Source organism: Sus scrofa, chromosome 3, assembly GCF_054392235.1.
Source record: "Sus scrofa isolate SSC_HxYL_T2T_F1_AM1 chromosome 3, Sscrofa_HxYL_maternal_Yorkshire_Landrace_v2.0, whole genome shotgun sequence".
In the NCBI taxonomy this organism is placed as follows: Eukaryota; Metazoa; Chordata; class Mammalia; order Artiodactyla; family Suidae; genus Sus; species Sus scrofa.
The window spans coordinates 113,513,761-113,530,058 of record NC_139385.1 but is presented as its reverse complement, the minus strand read 5'-3'; the positions used below and the strand labels follow the sequence as shown (position 1 = coordinate 113,530,058).

Here is a 16,298-nt window from a genome sequence, read left to right as displayed (position 1 = left end):
ATGTTACTATCATGAAGAACCTTGTCAATATTCATATGTTAAGATTTTGAATAAAACTAGGATCATACATGTTAGTAAAACTCAAGCACGTTTTCAATCAGTGGCTAAATATATTACATACGCTGGACAGAAGAGTCTGTTTTTAACAAGGACTGAGTCATCAATAATGGCTAATTATCATTGCGACAAGGTGGTGGTAATTCAAAAAAGCAATTGAGTTATGAATGACAATAGGTGACAATAATTCAGTAACCTTATAAATCTGTTTGTGGCTACCAAAAAGGAAAAGTTAAGAAACTAACATATTTTTTCTGGCCATGCCTGAATGTGGAAGTTCCCAGGTCAGGGAGCGAACTCACGCCACAGTAGTGACAACACTGGATCTTTAACCTGCTGTACCACCAGGGAACTCCAAGAAGTAACATTTATTAATAAAGCTTTCATACAACATTTAAGAACAGTTACTGTCTATCATAAAGAAAAAGACTTGAGAAAATCATAAAAAATTCAAATTTACAAAGGCTTACTTTTCAATGAGCTTCATTATTCATTAGTACTTTTTGTTCTTGAGAGTTCTTTTTTTTTTTTTTTCCTGTCTTTTTAGGGCTGCACCTGCCGCATACAGAGATTCCCAGGCTAAGGGTGAAATCGGAGCTATAGCTGCAGGGCTACGCCACAGTCACAGCCACATGTGATCTGAGCCCACCTGTGACCTACACCACAGCTCATGGCAACGCCAGATCCTTAACCCAGTGAATGAGGCCAGGGATTGAACTGGGGTCCTCATGAATGTCAGTCAGGTTCGCTAATTGCTGAGCCATTACAGGAACTCCGAGAGTTATTTCTTAAAGAATAATAACACATTTCTTTTTTGCTTGAACTGATACAGATTAGTTATATATACACATACATATGATGTATATTGATGACCTATGAAAAGTAAACATATTCTTACTCAATGCTCCAAACCATTTTTACAAAAATAACTTATTTAAAAAAATGGTTTTTTTTTTTTTTTTTTTTTTTTTTGGCTTTTTAAAGCCACACCCATGGCATATGGAAGTTCCCAGGCTAGGGGCTGAGTCAGAACTACAGCTGCCAGTCTACGCCACACCTTAGCAACTCGGGATCCGAGCCTCATCTGTGACCTACATCATAGCTCATGGCAATGCTGGATCCCTGACCCACTGAGCAAGGGCAGGGATCAAACCTGCATCCTCATAGATATGAGTTGGATTCATTTCCACTGTACCTCAAGGGAACTCCTTAAAATATCCTAATACTCAAATATTCTAGAAGTAATAAATACCATATTATATCTATTTAATTCTCAGGTTTTATTATCCAAATATCTTATATCCATTATTTAAAACTCACCATGCTTTCCACTATAACAATAATCTGCACTCTTTAGAAAAATATTCAGTCTCAACTGTGTTAAGTAAAACAAAAACCCATTCACAATAATTTCCAACATAAAAGGGGGTGTGTGTATGTGAGACAGATTCCAAAGGATAAGAGACTTAAAAACAGACACATTTAAAAAAACACGTCAATATCTTTTACTCAAAATATTTTTCTTCACTATGGCCAGCTAGATTAAAGAAAGCCAAAGGCCATATTATTCATAAAGAAAGATACTAGGTTTTTACTTAATGGATACCTATCTGCCTCTCATATGGCAGAATTTCTGGAATGAAATGAAATGCTACCATTAACTTTAAAAGGTTTAGGTTTCAAAGGCAGCAGTCAATCTAACACTGATAGCAATATTAAGAAAGGGCAAAATTCTAAATGATGTAGTGAAAGCACCATTAAAGAGTGAACTATTTCACTGAATTTTTTTCAGAATTTAATCACTCAGTATTCAAGTGGATATCAAGTAATTTTTTAAGTCCTGAGTTGACACAAACAGTAGAATATTACTGAATCCTTTATATTTTGACCTTTGATATTTTTTACATTATTAATTCAGCCACACATACCTAAACTTATACGTAAACACAATTCTCTTTTTTTTTTCCTTTTGTCTTTTTAGGGCTGCACCTGCGGCATATGGAAGTTCCCAGGCTAGGGGACTAACTGGAGCTGTAACTGCCGGCCTACACCACAGCTCACAGCAATGCCAGATCCTTAACTTGCTGATGCAAGGATCGAACTTGCATCCTCATGGATACTAGCTAGGTCTGTTATCTCTGAGCCTCAACAGGAACTTCCACAGAACACAATTCTAACACACATAAAAATAACTGTGAAAGTAACAAATCCATTTAGACATGCATTTGACTTTCTATTCTAAAAATGTTTCAAGTTTCTGGGTCATTTGTCTACCATTAACTATAGAGAATTTCACATATAGAATATACTGGTATCTCAAAAATATTTTTAATGTATTTTAAAATCACATACCTAAAATCTACTTCAAAAACTGTAAAACTTTACTGTTGAGAAGATTGTTTTTAAATGTAATATTTACCTACATAGCATTAGTTAATCATCTAAGACAAACTTCAATGTAATAAATGACCTTTCATATAAACATCTTTGCTTCTTTTACTTAACACAGCTGATTTAAACTGGGTATTGATGCTGAGTGATTCAAGCTAACTATTATCAAAAAGAGTGGCTTAGGAGTTCCCGTCGTGGCGCAGTGGTTAACGAATCCGACTAGGAACCATGAGGTTGCGGGTTCGGTCCCTGCCCTTGCTCAGTGGGTTAAGGACCAGGCGTTAGCATGAGCTGTGGTGTAGGTTGCAGACACGGATCCCGCGTTGCTGCGGCTCTGGTGTAGGCCGGCAGCTACAGCTCCGATTCGACCCCTAGCCTGGGAACCTCCATATGCCGCAGGAGCGGCCAAAGAAATAGCAAAAAGACAAAAAAAAAAAAAAAAAAAAAAAAAGAGTGGCTTATTATTGTTACAGAAACAAAGCAGTGGCAATTAGTATATAAATGAAACTCCTTTTGTTACCAGTGATATTCAACACCATGCTTTTCATAGGTGCCTACTTAACGACATTATGTATTAACAACTTAATTTTACAAACCCAATTAGTTTTATTAGTTTATGAAATTATATTTAAACTCATCCAGAGTATCATATTCTAAATCACAATGGTAAGTCATATGATCTAAACAGATGATAAAATTTACACTTTCAAAAGAAAGGAGCCACTTCTACCAGATTTTTTTTGAGAGAGTCCTTTAGAAATATGTAGAAGGAGCAATAGTCAATATGGTATATTGCATGTCCAAAGAAAATTCTGAAAGATAAATAGGATTAAATTTAAGAAGCTGTGAACTGCGATCCTTTTTACAACCAGTCACAAAAGATCACAAAAGGCCAAATAAATGTATGATTCCATTTACATGAATGTCCAGAATAGGCAAATCTATAGAGAGAAAGTAAGGCAGGGGTAGTTGTTGGGAGATTTGAGGGGTGTCTCTAAGCGGTACAGGGTTTCTTTTGGGGATAATAGAAATGCTCTGAAATTGGTTGCATTGATGGTTGCACAAATCTTTGAACTTATTAAAGGCCAATGAATTGCACACATTTTAAATGAGTGAATTGTTTAGTGTGTCGATAAAGTTTTTAAATAAAGTTGTTAAACGTTTCAATAAAGTTGTTAAAGCATGTTAAAAAAAAAGAAGCTGTGAACTGGAAAAAGATAATTCACAATGGTATTCAAAAAACAAATAAAACTCAAGATTGGTTTACACATTAAAAAAATAATGTGTTGTACCTGATGCATTTTGAGTTCAACAATTTATAAACATACAATGGCTCCTCTCATTAAAAAAAACCAAAAACTTGAATTCCTATGCTTTCCTTTCTAGGAAATTAGTTTTCTCCAACATGAAATAACATAAAATGAAGGAACTGTCATTTACTTGATGATGGAGGCAGGCAGGACCAGAACCCAGAATTTTCAACTCTCAGTCTGGTTACTTTTTCAATATACTACCCAAAGAACTGAAATGACTTGAAACACCTGTTTAGAAAATAGTCACCAAATAAAACCTAGCCCATTCAAATAGATCAACTGCATGGCACAAGAATGACAAAATATACAATCAAGAAATGCACATTATGTACATGTATGTGTAACTGGGTCACCATGCTGTACATTAGAAAAAAAACTGTATTGGGGAAATAAATAAATAAATAAATAAATAAAAAGCTAATTCCCCCCAAAAAAGAAATACACATTATAATTGTCTAAGATATGGAACATAAATACCTATCTATCTTAAACTATGTATACATATATGAGTTCATCACATAATTTGAGAACACAAGCAAAGATGGGAGTCGTGAAGTAAATTTCATAGCTAGTTCCTTCCTTTCCCTTCAAAAGTTATTTTTTGAGTTAAAATGATTTCAAATATGCAGATAATTCTCCAACTCACAATATTTCTACCAGCATATATTAATGATATTAACAAAATTCAATCCTCTTTTACTTAACCAGCATAATTCCTCATTTTCCCCCAAGATAAGTGGGCAGATGATCATTACCAAGGTGGTATATATTAAATGGAATAAATAGTACAATAGTGTAAATAGTACAGTTCTTTCATAATTATAATTTAAAAGAAATCTTTATTAGTCAATAGTTGAAAATATTAAAATGAAATCTTAAAATATAAATTATAACATGACTCATAATTCACTATTTTTTTCTATTTACAGCCACACTTGTGGCATATGGAAATTCCTGGGCTAGGAGTGAAATTGGAGCTGCAGCTGCTGGCCTACACCACAGCCACAGCAACGTGGGATCCATGCCCCATCTGTGAGCTATGCCTCAGCTTGCAGCAATGCTAGATCCTTAACCCACTGATTGAGGCCAGGGATCAAACCCACATCCTCATGAACACCATGTCAGGTTCTTAACCCACTGAGCCACAATGTGAACACCAAAATTTTCAACATTTCTGAGCAAAGTCACAAGTTTTATTGACATAATTAAAATTAAACAATCTTTTGTATACTTCTGGAAACTATTTTGAATATTAGTAGTAGCTGAGTGAAAAAAAAAAAAAAACTCTAAAAGAGAAGCTCTGTAGGGGAAGCCAGTTAAGTATCAATCGAATATTAACAAATATTTAGCAGTGAAAATATGATGATGAACAAGCTAAATCTGGTGCCTGATGTTAGAACTTAGAGTGTGAAAGAAAAGGCAAATGAATGACAAAGTGCTATCTATGATGGGGAAAATAGAGGGCACTCCAGAAATACAAAGCAAGAACTCCTAACCTAATAAAGGGAGAAGATGGCAAGGAAAGCTTCCATAAGAAAATGGCTGAAGCCTTGAGGATAAGAATGTTTACGCCATGGGGAAAAAAAGGTACAAAAAATTAGGGAGAGGAAATAGCATGTGTAATTCAAAGGCTTATTTAGGACCAAGATTGAGAGACACTGGCTGAAGAGTAGAACCTGGTGGGTGGGAAGGATGGGAGTGGGGAGAGGTGATGAGTCAAAATATTGGAGAAGTCAACAAGGACCAACTCAGGACTCTAGGCCTTATTAGAAACTAGGTCATTAACCTGGGTCAATAGGGAGTTATTAAGGGTTTTAGTTAGTGACTAATGTTGATCAAATTTGCATTGTAGAAAGATGGCTTTGGTTTGGTTACCCAAACAAGAGCAAATTGTGGGGGAAGAAGGGATGGGAAAAGCAAGAGAGACTAAAGAGAGACTTGTGATAACCCAGATGAAATGATCATGGTCCTCACAGAGTACTGAGAGGAAATGAAAAGAAGATGAATCCAATGGTGACTAAGTGGATGTGATGTGGAGAACAAAAGAGTTGAGGACTTCCAGGTTTCTATTCTGAGTAACCAGATGATACCGGGACCATTTCACTGAGTGAATGAGGACAGAAGGATTAGCTCTGCTGGGAAAGATAAGAAGGAGTTTTCAAGAGAGTATATTTGAGTTGCTTACACAATGAATAAGTCGAATTGTTCAATAGACCGTTGGACAATAAATAGCCTACATTTTCCTATTTCCTTTTCCTCTTCATTAAATCTCTTTAACCTTATAAAGACCACCATAAATTCCTGATTTTCTTCATGCTGCTAAAAGCAACTTTTGGTGTGACACATTTATTACTGATGGCAAAAGAGTCACTGCTTTTTCTAGATAAACTTCATGAGTAAGTGATGGGATGAGAGTGGGAGAGAAGGATGTGATGGGGTTCAGGACACACAACCTCCCAAAGTGGAACCTTGGCATACTGACTATTTTAAGTTGAAGGAGTTTGAGAAGACAGCAGAGGGGAGGTCAGAGGTCAGAGGGAGGACCTTCCTGGTTCTGTATTCCAAGTTTAAATAGTCAATATGCCAGGGTTCTTGGGTCATGTAAAACTTATACGAAATAAATTTGAGTGTTTTTCTCCTGTTAATTAATCTCTGTCAGTTTCCTTTCCAGCTAGAAAGACTAAGAGGGTTGAAGAAAAGATTTTCCTCCCCTAAAGGTGCTTGGGAGCTGATTTAAAAAAAAAGAAAGAAAAAAGGCTTACTTTAATGGAGAACACTATGGTACGTAAATGATATCTCAAGAAAGCTATTTTAAAATAAGTAATAATTTAATACTTTTAGCTAAATATTTGCTCTTGAACTTTCTATATATCTTTCAGAGTAGAATATCTTCATTCTTAAAATGGCTTTCATGATTTTAACAGACTGATGATAAGTTCAATTTCCAATTTCCATGTCAAAGAAACCATATGACAATATTTTATGGTTTTAAAAAGTAAATGGCAACACTGAAATATTTATAGGAATACCTAATCTACTGAGAATTCAAATAATAATTTTAAAAATACATTCAACCAAGAGAAAGGAAAACAAAAAACATTAATTTTTTAAATTTGATTTTTTTCTTTTTATGGCCACACCTGCAGCGTAAGAAAGTTCCTGGGCTAGGGGTTGAATCAGAGCTGCAATTGCTGGTTTATACCACAGCCACAGGAACATCAGATCCAATCTGCATCTGTGACCTATGCCACAGCTTTGTGGCAATGCCAGATCCTTAACCCACTGAGTGAGGCAAAGGGATTGAACCCTCATCTTCATGGACACTATGTTGGGTTCTTAACCTGGTGAGCCACGGGGAATACCAAAACATTTATTTTTGATTCAGTGACTTTAATGTTTATAATTAAAAAGAATTTTAATACTAGCTAAAGTTTATAGTTGGACATTTTATTAGAGGTTTCTTAATTTTATCAAAATGGGTACTTCAGGAGCTCCTGCTGTGGAACAATGGGCTCAGCAGTGTCTTGGGAGTGCTAGGACACAGGTGTGATAACTGGCCCGGTACACTGAGTTAAGGACCACCATTGCTGCAGCTGTGGGCTTAGGTCACGACTAAGGCTTAGATCTGATCACTGGTCTGGGAATTCCACATGCTGCAGGACAGCCAAAAAAAATCAATAAAATGAAAGAAAATAGGTACTTTAAATTTTTACTTTAAAAATTTATGAAATACTTAAAAGTAAAGAGTAGAACAATCAATATCATAATGCTTCATCTACATTTGGCAGTTCCTAAGATTTTGCTAAATTGGCTTTTTATACCCCCTTTTATTTTTCTTTGCTGTTCAGGAAAATTAAAATTAATATAAACATTTAAACTTATAATAAGAATTAAAACTGCCCAGGAGTTCCCATCTCAGCAGGTTAAGAACCCGACTAGTATCCATGAGAATGCGGGTTCAATCCCTGGCCTTGCTCAGTGGGTTAAAGATCCATTGCTGGGAGTTCCCGTCGTGGCGCAGTGGTTAACGAATCCGACTAGGAACCATGAGGTTGCGGGTTCGATCCCTGGCCTTGCTCAGTGGGTTAAGGACCAGGCGTTGCCGTGAGCTGTGGTGTAGGTTGCAGATGCGGCTCGGATCCTGCGTTGCTGTGGCTCTGGCGTAGGCTGGTGGCTACAGCTCCGATTCGACCCCTAGCCTGGGAACCTCCATATGCCGCTGGAGCGGCCCAAGAAATGGCAAAAAGACAAAAAAAAAAAAAAAAAAAAAAAAAAAGATCCATTGCTGCCACAAGCTGTGGCATAGGTCATAGATGTGGCTCTGATCTGGTGTTGCTGTGGCTGTGGCATAGGCCAGCAGCTGCTGCTCTGATTAGACCCCTAACCTAGGAACTTCCATATGCCACAGATGCGGTCTTAAAAAGGGGGGAAAAAAGTTTCTCAGTATCTCTGTTCAAAAGAATGATAGAAACAGACAACGATGAAAGTATTAATTACTTATTAATAAAATAATTACCTATTAAATATCAGCATATAAGAAGTTTTAAAAACTTTTTAAAATAAAGAGAAGAAATTAATAAAAGATCTTACACCTTAAAAAAAAACAACCCTGTAACATAATTGAAAGGCTAAAATTGTAAGTGAGTAATGTTAAAAAGCTCCTTTCATTCTTTTTTTTAATCTTTTTAGGGCTGCACCTGGGGCATAAGGAAGTTCCTAGGCTAGGGGTAGAATCAGAACTGCTGATGCTGGCCTATGCCATAGCCACAGCAATGCTGGATTCGAGCACATCTATTACCTATGCCACAGCCTGTGGCAATGCTGGATCCTTAACCCACTGAGCTAGGCCCCCATCATCATGGATACTAGTCAGGTTCTTAACCGGCTCAGTTACAATGGGAACTCCTGGAATCACTAATTTTATTTTTATCATTAGCTTTTTAAAGAAAAGGAGTTTGGTGAATTTCTGGCTAAAAAAAGGAAAAAAAAATGGATACCATAAAATTTATTTGATGAAGTCACAACACAACAGCAAAAAAAAAGAAAGAAAAAAGGGAAAGAAGTTTCTAAGTATTACTATTGTGTTTTCAGATTGAAATAATCCTGGTTAATTGTAAAAAGTTTTTAGAATTCCTGCTAATTGGATTAAATCTGTGTACTATTTTTGTATTGGGAATATTTTAAGCCCAAGCATGTCATCTAGGTGAGGAAAAAGATGAAAGACAATTTAAGAACAAGTAAGCAATTTTTAAAAAGTCAATGCAACAGATTTTTAAATATGCCCAATATTCAAACTGTATTTTAAATAGGATCCAGCTATTTCTATCTTTAAATTTATCAAGATTTTTTCCTAACATTAGCAGCTCTCTTGCCTACCTTAGAATCTAAATTGTATGTAGCCCTTCACTATTTTCCCTCCTAATGTTACAAACAGCAAAGCATAACAAATACTGAAGAAGAGCTATAAAAATGCAAGAACTTATAGTAATGGTGGTGGAGTGAAGAAGTCTTGAGAACCCTCTGAAGATAACAATTATTCAGTCTGAATAAAGTTCTAAAAATATTTATAGGCACTGGAAAACATCTAAAAGGAAGCATAAGCCAGAAGCACCATTGCTCTTGAACAACAGCAACTAAAAAGTGTTCACTTGTGAGATAAGGGCTTCCCATGCTGACAGTGAAGATGAACAAGAGGAAAAGAGTAGCTATAGGGTGGAGATGAAAGACAGCAGAGTTTTAAGAGGAAACTGAAGGGGGAAATCTGGAAGTGAATGAACTGCAGAAGGGTTGGGACACAAAATCTGAGAATAAACTCTATCCAAATAAATACCTGGCTGACTGCATCACAAGACTTGAAGGAGCCTGGCAAAAAAGTAGGCAGAGACCAAAGAAGAATCTACTCTTGAAAGAGAGTATAATGGATGAGTTCTGCTTTTCTTAAACTGACTTTATTTCCCAACTCTACACAGCTCAGACAGCAGAAAACTGAAGGATTACTGGTTTAATGTGCCAGGGGATAGAGCCTGAGGCTGGCAGAATGGCTGGAACTTAAGAGGGAATCTCTAGCTGTAAGGAAACCACAAGGACTGGGCCCCCCAAATCTGAACTCTATCTCTGCCCAGTCTGACTGTCAAGTCATACATGTGTAGGGAAGATATAGAAGGCAAGCTAAAAAGTCAACATAAGGAAGTCCTAAAAAATAAACAGATATCAGCTGCTGCACAACACAGAAGAGACAAATTTGCAGTTGAGTCCAAAAAAGTTAACTGCCTATGAGAGTAAAACCCAAAAAGCCAAAAGAAAACAAAAACAGTCTCCCCAAAAGAACCCCCCAAATCCTCAACAGAATCCAGCATTGTTAACTAGCAAAATCAAAAACAAAACAGGAAAATGTGACCCATATTCAAGGAAAAGATGGATTTAATAGAAACTGATTCCAAGTGGCCCAGATACTAGATTTAGGAAAGACTTCAAAGTAGGCTTTGTGATCATATTCAAAGAATTAAAGGAAAACATGGTCTTACTGAGTGGATAGACAGGGAATCTTTAGAAACAATAAAACCAAATCCAAATGGAAACTCTAGAGTGAGTATAATAACTAACAATTCTATTGACATAGTAATAGAAATTACCAATCTGTATAACAAAGAAAAAAAAAAGATTTAAGAAAAATGAAGTCTCAGAGATTTGTGCAACAACATAAAATAGTTCTATTTCCATATAACTGAAGTTCCAGTAAGAGAGGAAATGAGAGGAAAATGGCAGGAAACACAATAATGTAAAAGCAAGTTAAAACATGAAAGACGAAGAGTTCCCTTTGTGGCTCAGCAGTAATGAACATTACTAGTATCCATGAAGTTGTGGGTTTGATCCCTGGCTCTGCTCAGTGGGTTAAGGATCTAGTGTTGCCCTAAGCTATGATATAGAGGTTGCAGATACAATGTGGATCTCACATTGCTGTGACTGTGGTGTATGCCAGCAGATGCAGCTCTGATTGGACCCCTAGTCTGGGAACTTCCACATGCCATGGGTGCAAGCACTAAAAAAAATTAAAAAAAAAAACAAAAAAACCTGAAAGGTGAAAGGAGTTTGTTATTTTAAATAGGAAATTAACCCTAAAAATGTTAGGATAATCTCATCTATGATATAAAATACCTTTCAAAACCATCTCTCTGTTTTTATCAGAGAGAAAAATCACCAAAACTGTAAGTATCTTTCTTGGCAGTTCAGTTGATTTAAAATTTTAAAATTAGAGTAATACAATAGTTAGCTATTTTTCTATAATGGCTCCTGAGTTACACTATTCTATGTTTAACTTCAGACATTCAACATCTGTGGTCAGATACAATACTGTTTAGCTTACAGCTCTGAGCCCATGGTTTCTGGAAAAGAATTTCTAAATTTAGAAAGCTAGTTCAAAGGAATGGAAGCTAGACAGACCTCTGCTAGGTTTATTTTTAATGATTCTCAGAGAGAAGTTGTTTGCTAATCCTCTTATTGGTGGTATTAAGACATCAGCTCATAGGCAGTATAAAGAAATGGTCTGAAGCATACATACAGCAATTACATCAAATGCAGAACATGAAAAAAAGTACATAAAAAATTGTCTAGAATAGATGATGCTTGATACTGTCCAATTCCCAAACTGGAAAAGCAGCAAACCAAAGCCATTAACAAAGGCATACAAGATATTAGTTGTGGTGGTCTACAGAGTGTACTTCTTTACCAAGAGCTTCTGGTACACTATATGAAGTCCACTAATGTGTGTTTAAGGCAAATGATGTAGTGCAATCCATATTTGCCCTTTCTGATTTGTTTTACATAGCACTAAAAATCAAAAACAAACAAAAAAAAACTACTCTGAGAGAAAAAATATCTCCTATTTTTAACATTTCTCATTTCTTGATCCTTCCTTTTTCCATTCATTGCACCTTTCAGTTCTAAGTTCTATCTGTAATCCTTTCCCACAATTCCTGTACTTAAGCATTTAGGACCAAAATTTTTTTAATATTTATGATATTAAGGGGAAAAGTTAAGGACTATTTTTCAAGTCAGTTAGTACATAGACTAGGCACATTAGAAAATTTAATGTTAAATTTTAACATACTATATTAAGTGTCTAAACCATGTCAGTATTCGTTAAAGTCTTTAGTGTTTTTATTTTCTAAAGTAAAGCTTATAATCGAGGTAAACACCACAATGTTACAATGAATTAACATCAACTACAAAATTTACTATTCCATTGGCTCTTAATTTAGTCTTATCTAAAAACACAGGATTGTTGTGATGTGTTAAAATTAAACCTCAACATGTTTCTCTCACTTTCCTACTCTTGTACTTTTCAATAGCAATGAAACCTAAGAAAGGTACAGAGGTTTTAAATGTAAAAATTTTCTACTATCTTTTAAGAGAAAGCTTACATGATAACCCCAACCTCAGTTATGTACATTTAGTCTCATTAAGATGATTATTATTAATTTTATCTCTGCTTATAATCTATGTATTTGAAAAATACTACAATTCTTGGCTTTTCACTAGATTTTTGTTGGACTAAAATCAAAATTAATTAATTAATTTATTTATTTATTTATTTATATTTTTGTTTTTTAGGGCCGCTTCCCGTGGCATATGGAGGTTCCCAGGCTAGGGGTCCAATCGGAGCTGTAGCTGCTGGCCTACGCCAGAGCCACAGCAACTCAGGATCCGAGCCTCGTCTTCAACCTACACCACAGCTCACGGCAATGCCGGATCCTTAACCCACTGAGCAAGGCCAGGGATCGAACCCACAACCTCATGGTTCCTAGTTGGATTTGTTAACCACAATGAGAACTTCAAAAAAAAAAAAATACTTTTATAGGTTTAAGAAAGCTAATATATTATACACTGGAGAATCAGAAAACAAAAATGAACATAACTTTTATAGTATACCAAAAGCTAACTGTAATGGGTTGAACTGGGTTCCCCTCAAAGTCTTAATCCGTGGTACCTATGAACATGATCTTATTTGAAAACTGGGTCTTGGCAGATATATTCAAGTTGAGATGAGGTCAGACTGGATTAGGCTAGGCCCTACATCCATCAACTTGGTATTTTATGAGAAAGGAAAGAGAGATTTGGATGCAGAGGTAACAGAGAAGAATGTGAAAATGTGAAGAAAGTGATGTGAAGAGGGAAAAAAAGGCTGACGTGAAGGCAAAGATCAAAGTGAAGGTATCTATATACCAAGAATTTCTGTGATACACCAGAAGCTAAGAAAAGGCAGGAAGGATTCTTCCCTGTGTTGCCTTGCCCACATCCTAATTTCAGACTTATCTCTGGAACTGTGAAAGAATAAATTTCTGCTGCTGTTTTCAAGGGACTCAGTCTGTGGTGCTTTGTTCTAGGAGACCTAGGATATTAATATAACTAATGCACAAATAACAATACATATTTAAACCTGGTTTCTTTAATTGAAGGAGACTTATGTTTCTCTAAGGTTATATAGACTGGAAAGGGAATAAGTAATTCTTTCGGGAAGTGACTAGTTCATAATCATCCTGGATGATTTTTTTCTAACATTTGTCTGAGTATACCTTAAGGGGATAAAATACCTAAACTCAAAGAAAAAGTTTACATTTTTGTTGAATTAACAATGGTACTGATTTGCTAACTATCAAAATAATAGTCAACATATTTATTTAGCCCCAAAAAACTTGATATATTTAATAAAGCAAATTAAACTTTACACAGAAAATCACATTACTGGAACAATGAGGTTTTCAAAAGAATACAAAGGAAGTTTTTTTTGTTTGTACTTCATAAAAATGAACTTTAATATGAAAAAAGTAATCAAAAGTTCCAAAGACTTGAAAAAAAGAGTAGTTTTCCCCCAGTTTCAGTAGCATTAAATTCTTATACTTTTATTTTATTTTATTTATTTTTTTTTTTGTCTTTTTGCTACTTCTTTGGGCCGCTCCCACAGCGTATGGAGGTTCCCAGGCTAGGGGTCCAATCGGAGCTGTAGCCCCCCTGGGCTACACCACAGCCATAGCAACGTGGGATCCGAGCCGCGTCTGCAACCTACACCACAGCTCACGGCAGGGACCGAACCCGCAACCTCATGGTTCCTAGTCGGATTCGTTAACCACTGCGCCACAACGGGAACGCCTCTTATACTTTTAATAATTAACTCATTTTCTGATTTTGTAAAGTTTAAGGCATTCTGATTTTCCAAAGTATATGTAATTATATAATATTTACAGTTAAAACTATTCCTCAAATATAAGGCATGTATAGAAATTCTAAGGAAAACTTACTATATTTTTGCTATCCATTTTTTTAATTCTTTTTTTTTGGGGGGGGGCCTTTTTAGGGCCTCATCCACATAGCATATGGAGGTTCCCAGGCTAGGAGTCCATTTGGAGCTGTAGCTGCCAGCTTCCACCACACTCACAGCAATGCAGGATCTGAGTCATGTCTGTGACCTACACCTCATCTCACAGCAATGCCTGATCCTTAACCCACTGAGCGAGGCCAGGGATTGAACTTGTGTCCTCATGGATACTAGTCAGGCTCATTAACCACCAAGCCATGACGGGAACTCCAATTTTGCTATCCATTTTTAAACAAGCATTTATTAAATGTCTAAGTGCCAAACACTACTAGGCATGAGAATTCAAAGATACATGGGACTCAGTCTAGTGACAAGGTAGCATGTAGAAATGCAACAGGGTTCTATAAAGAGGCATGAGAAGAATAGAAGAGCTTAGTCAAAGGATTAGCCTAGGGAACCAAGGAAAACTTGACAGAGAACATGTGAACAAACTATTTGCCAAATAGGAATTTCTCAGATGAAAGGGGAAGGTAGAAGAGAAATTCCAGGGAAACAGAAAAAACAAAACAAAAAGATAAAGAATTCTGAACATATCTGACATATCTAGGGCTGCTAAGAAATTTTTTATGCCTAAAGCACAGTTAAGTAACATCAAATATTGAGAGACAAGGCTGGAGAGATGCTAAAGAATTCAGACTTTGTGTCCCAGTTCATAGGAAACCAACTGTACTTTTCAAACTGGGAGTTCCATGAGATACAAAGTCTATAGAGGAAACTGCTACAGTAATTTAAGCAAGATATGCTAAGGGTCTGGACAAAGGCAACGTCAGGAGAATCAGAGAAAAAACTGGATTCCAGAATCATTTCTGGAGTCAAATCATGATGCTCTGCTAATAAGAGAGAGAGAGAGAAGAATCAAAGATAGGTTGGAGGCTTCTGGCGAACGGATTTGAGCTGATCAACAAAGAAATGGAATACAGGGGGAAAAAAAGTACATATTTGGGCACGCAGGAGAAAGGGGGATGGTAGTGAAGGATAAGAGGAGTAAAATGCTAGTTTAAGAAAGCTGCAAGACAAGAAGAAAAGTCTCTAGTAATGATAATACTCAGTATTTACATTCTCTACTGTATATGAAGTACTTTTACATACATTCTCTTGGTTGACAGAATAACCAAGTGTGATAAGCATTTCCTAGAAAAGAAAACCAGAGCTCAAAAGCTGAAGTGACTTCTAGGCCACTCAGCAAGTAGACTACCAGGCTGGAATCAAAGAAGAAACTTGAGACTCCTAGCTAGTCAAGTGAACTTTCAAAAGCTGCTCCACACCAGAGATAAATTATGGCTCGTTTCCAATTGTCACTGATGTCTTAGCATTTTGCTCCTTCCCATTGCCCTGATTTTATTTAATCACAATTGAGTCCAAAATCACTAATTTCACATTGGCACCTGAAGTAATTTAGTGAGAATCATGTTGTTGGAAAAGATCTTAGACTCTTAAGAGTTAGAAGGGCTTTTGGTTCATCTGATGGATGAATTCTCTGATAGTTTCCTAAAGTAACCTTCAGAAATATATTATCTTTTTAAAGGATTCCATGGTCTAATTAATTTGGAAATTAAACTGCTTTAGTGCACAATTCCATAAAGCCTTTAATATTCTAATGTACACTGAAAACTTCTTGAAGTATAATTAAGGACACAGTGTTTCTCAAATATATTTGACCACTGAATTTTCCCCAAAACTTTTAATTAGAGTATCTCATGGGACTAGCATTCCATAGAATATACTTTGAAAATACTGCTCAATGAAACTACTTAAGCAACATACCAACACAAATTAAATACAATAAACACTAATAGTACATTAGTGCCAAGGGAATGAAAAATACAAAGAAATACTGCTAATTTTGCAATGAAATTTAGGCAGTAATATTAACTAGGAATACACATGCTTACCAGTGGAAATCTTTTAAATTTATGTTTGATACACTATAAAATAAAATTTCTAAAACCGTAACTTACAATTTAAAGAAATTTAATTGTTTATACTTGAGGTAGTAAATAATTTTTCTTATATTATTGAAATGGTTAGGTTTTACAGCCTTCTGAACCTCATCAAAGCTATCTGTTCCTTATTAGTTAATGGGTATTTCAAGGTATCATATGGTCTTTAATCCTTCAGAATTTCATTCCAGTTTCAGATTTAAAATCCCATTATACCATTATGAA

The 16,298-nt window shown here is 35.8% G+C and overlaps 2 protein-coding genes across 3 annotated transcripts in view; one reads left to right on the top strand and one right to left on the bottom strand.

The window, feature by feature from the left end:
- Positions 1–6,516, top strand: part of ARHGEF33 (Rho guanine nucleotide exchange factor 33) — a 133,272-nt gene extending 126,756 nt beyond the window's left edge. Inside the window, exon 21 of the transcript XR_014842169.1 lies at positions 6,433–6,516. The gene's annotated coding sequence lies outside the window, so the exon portion shown is untranslated. The remainder of the gene's footprint in view (positions 1–6,432) is intronic.
- Positions 1–16,298, bottom strand: part of SOS1 (SOS Ras/Rac guanine nucleotide exchange factor 1) — a 153,619-nt gene that overhangs the window by 40,588 nt on the left and 96,733 nt on the right. The window lies entirely within an intron of this gene.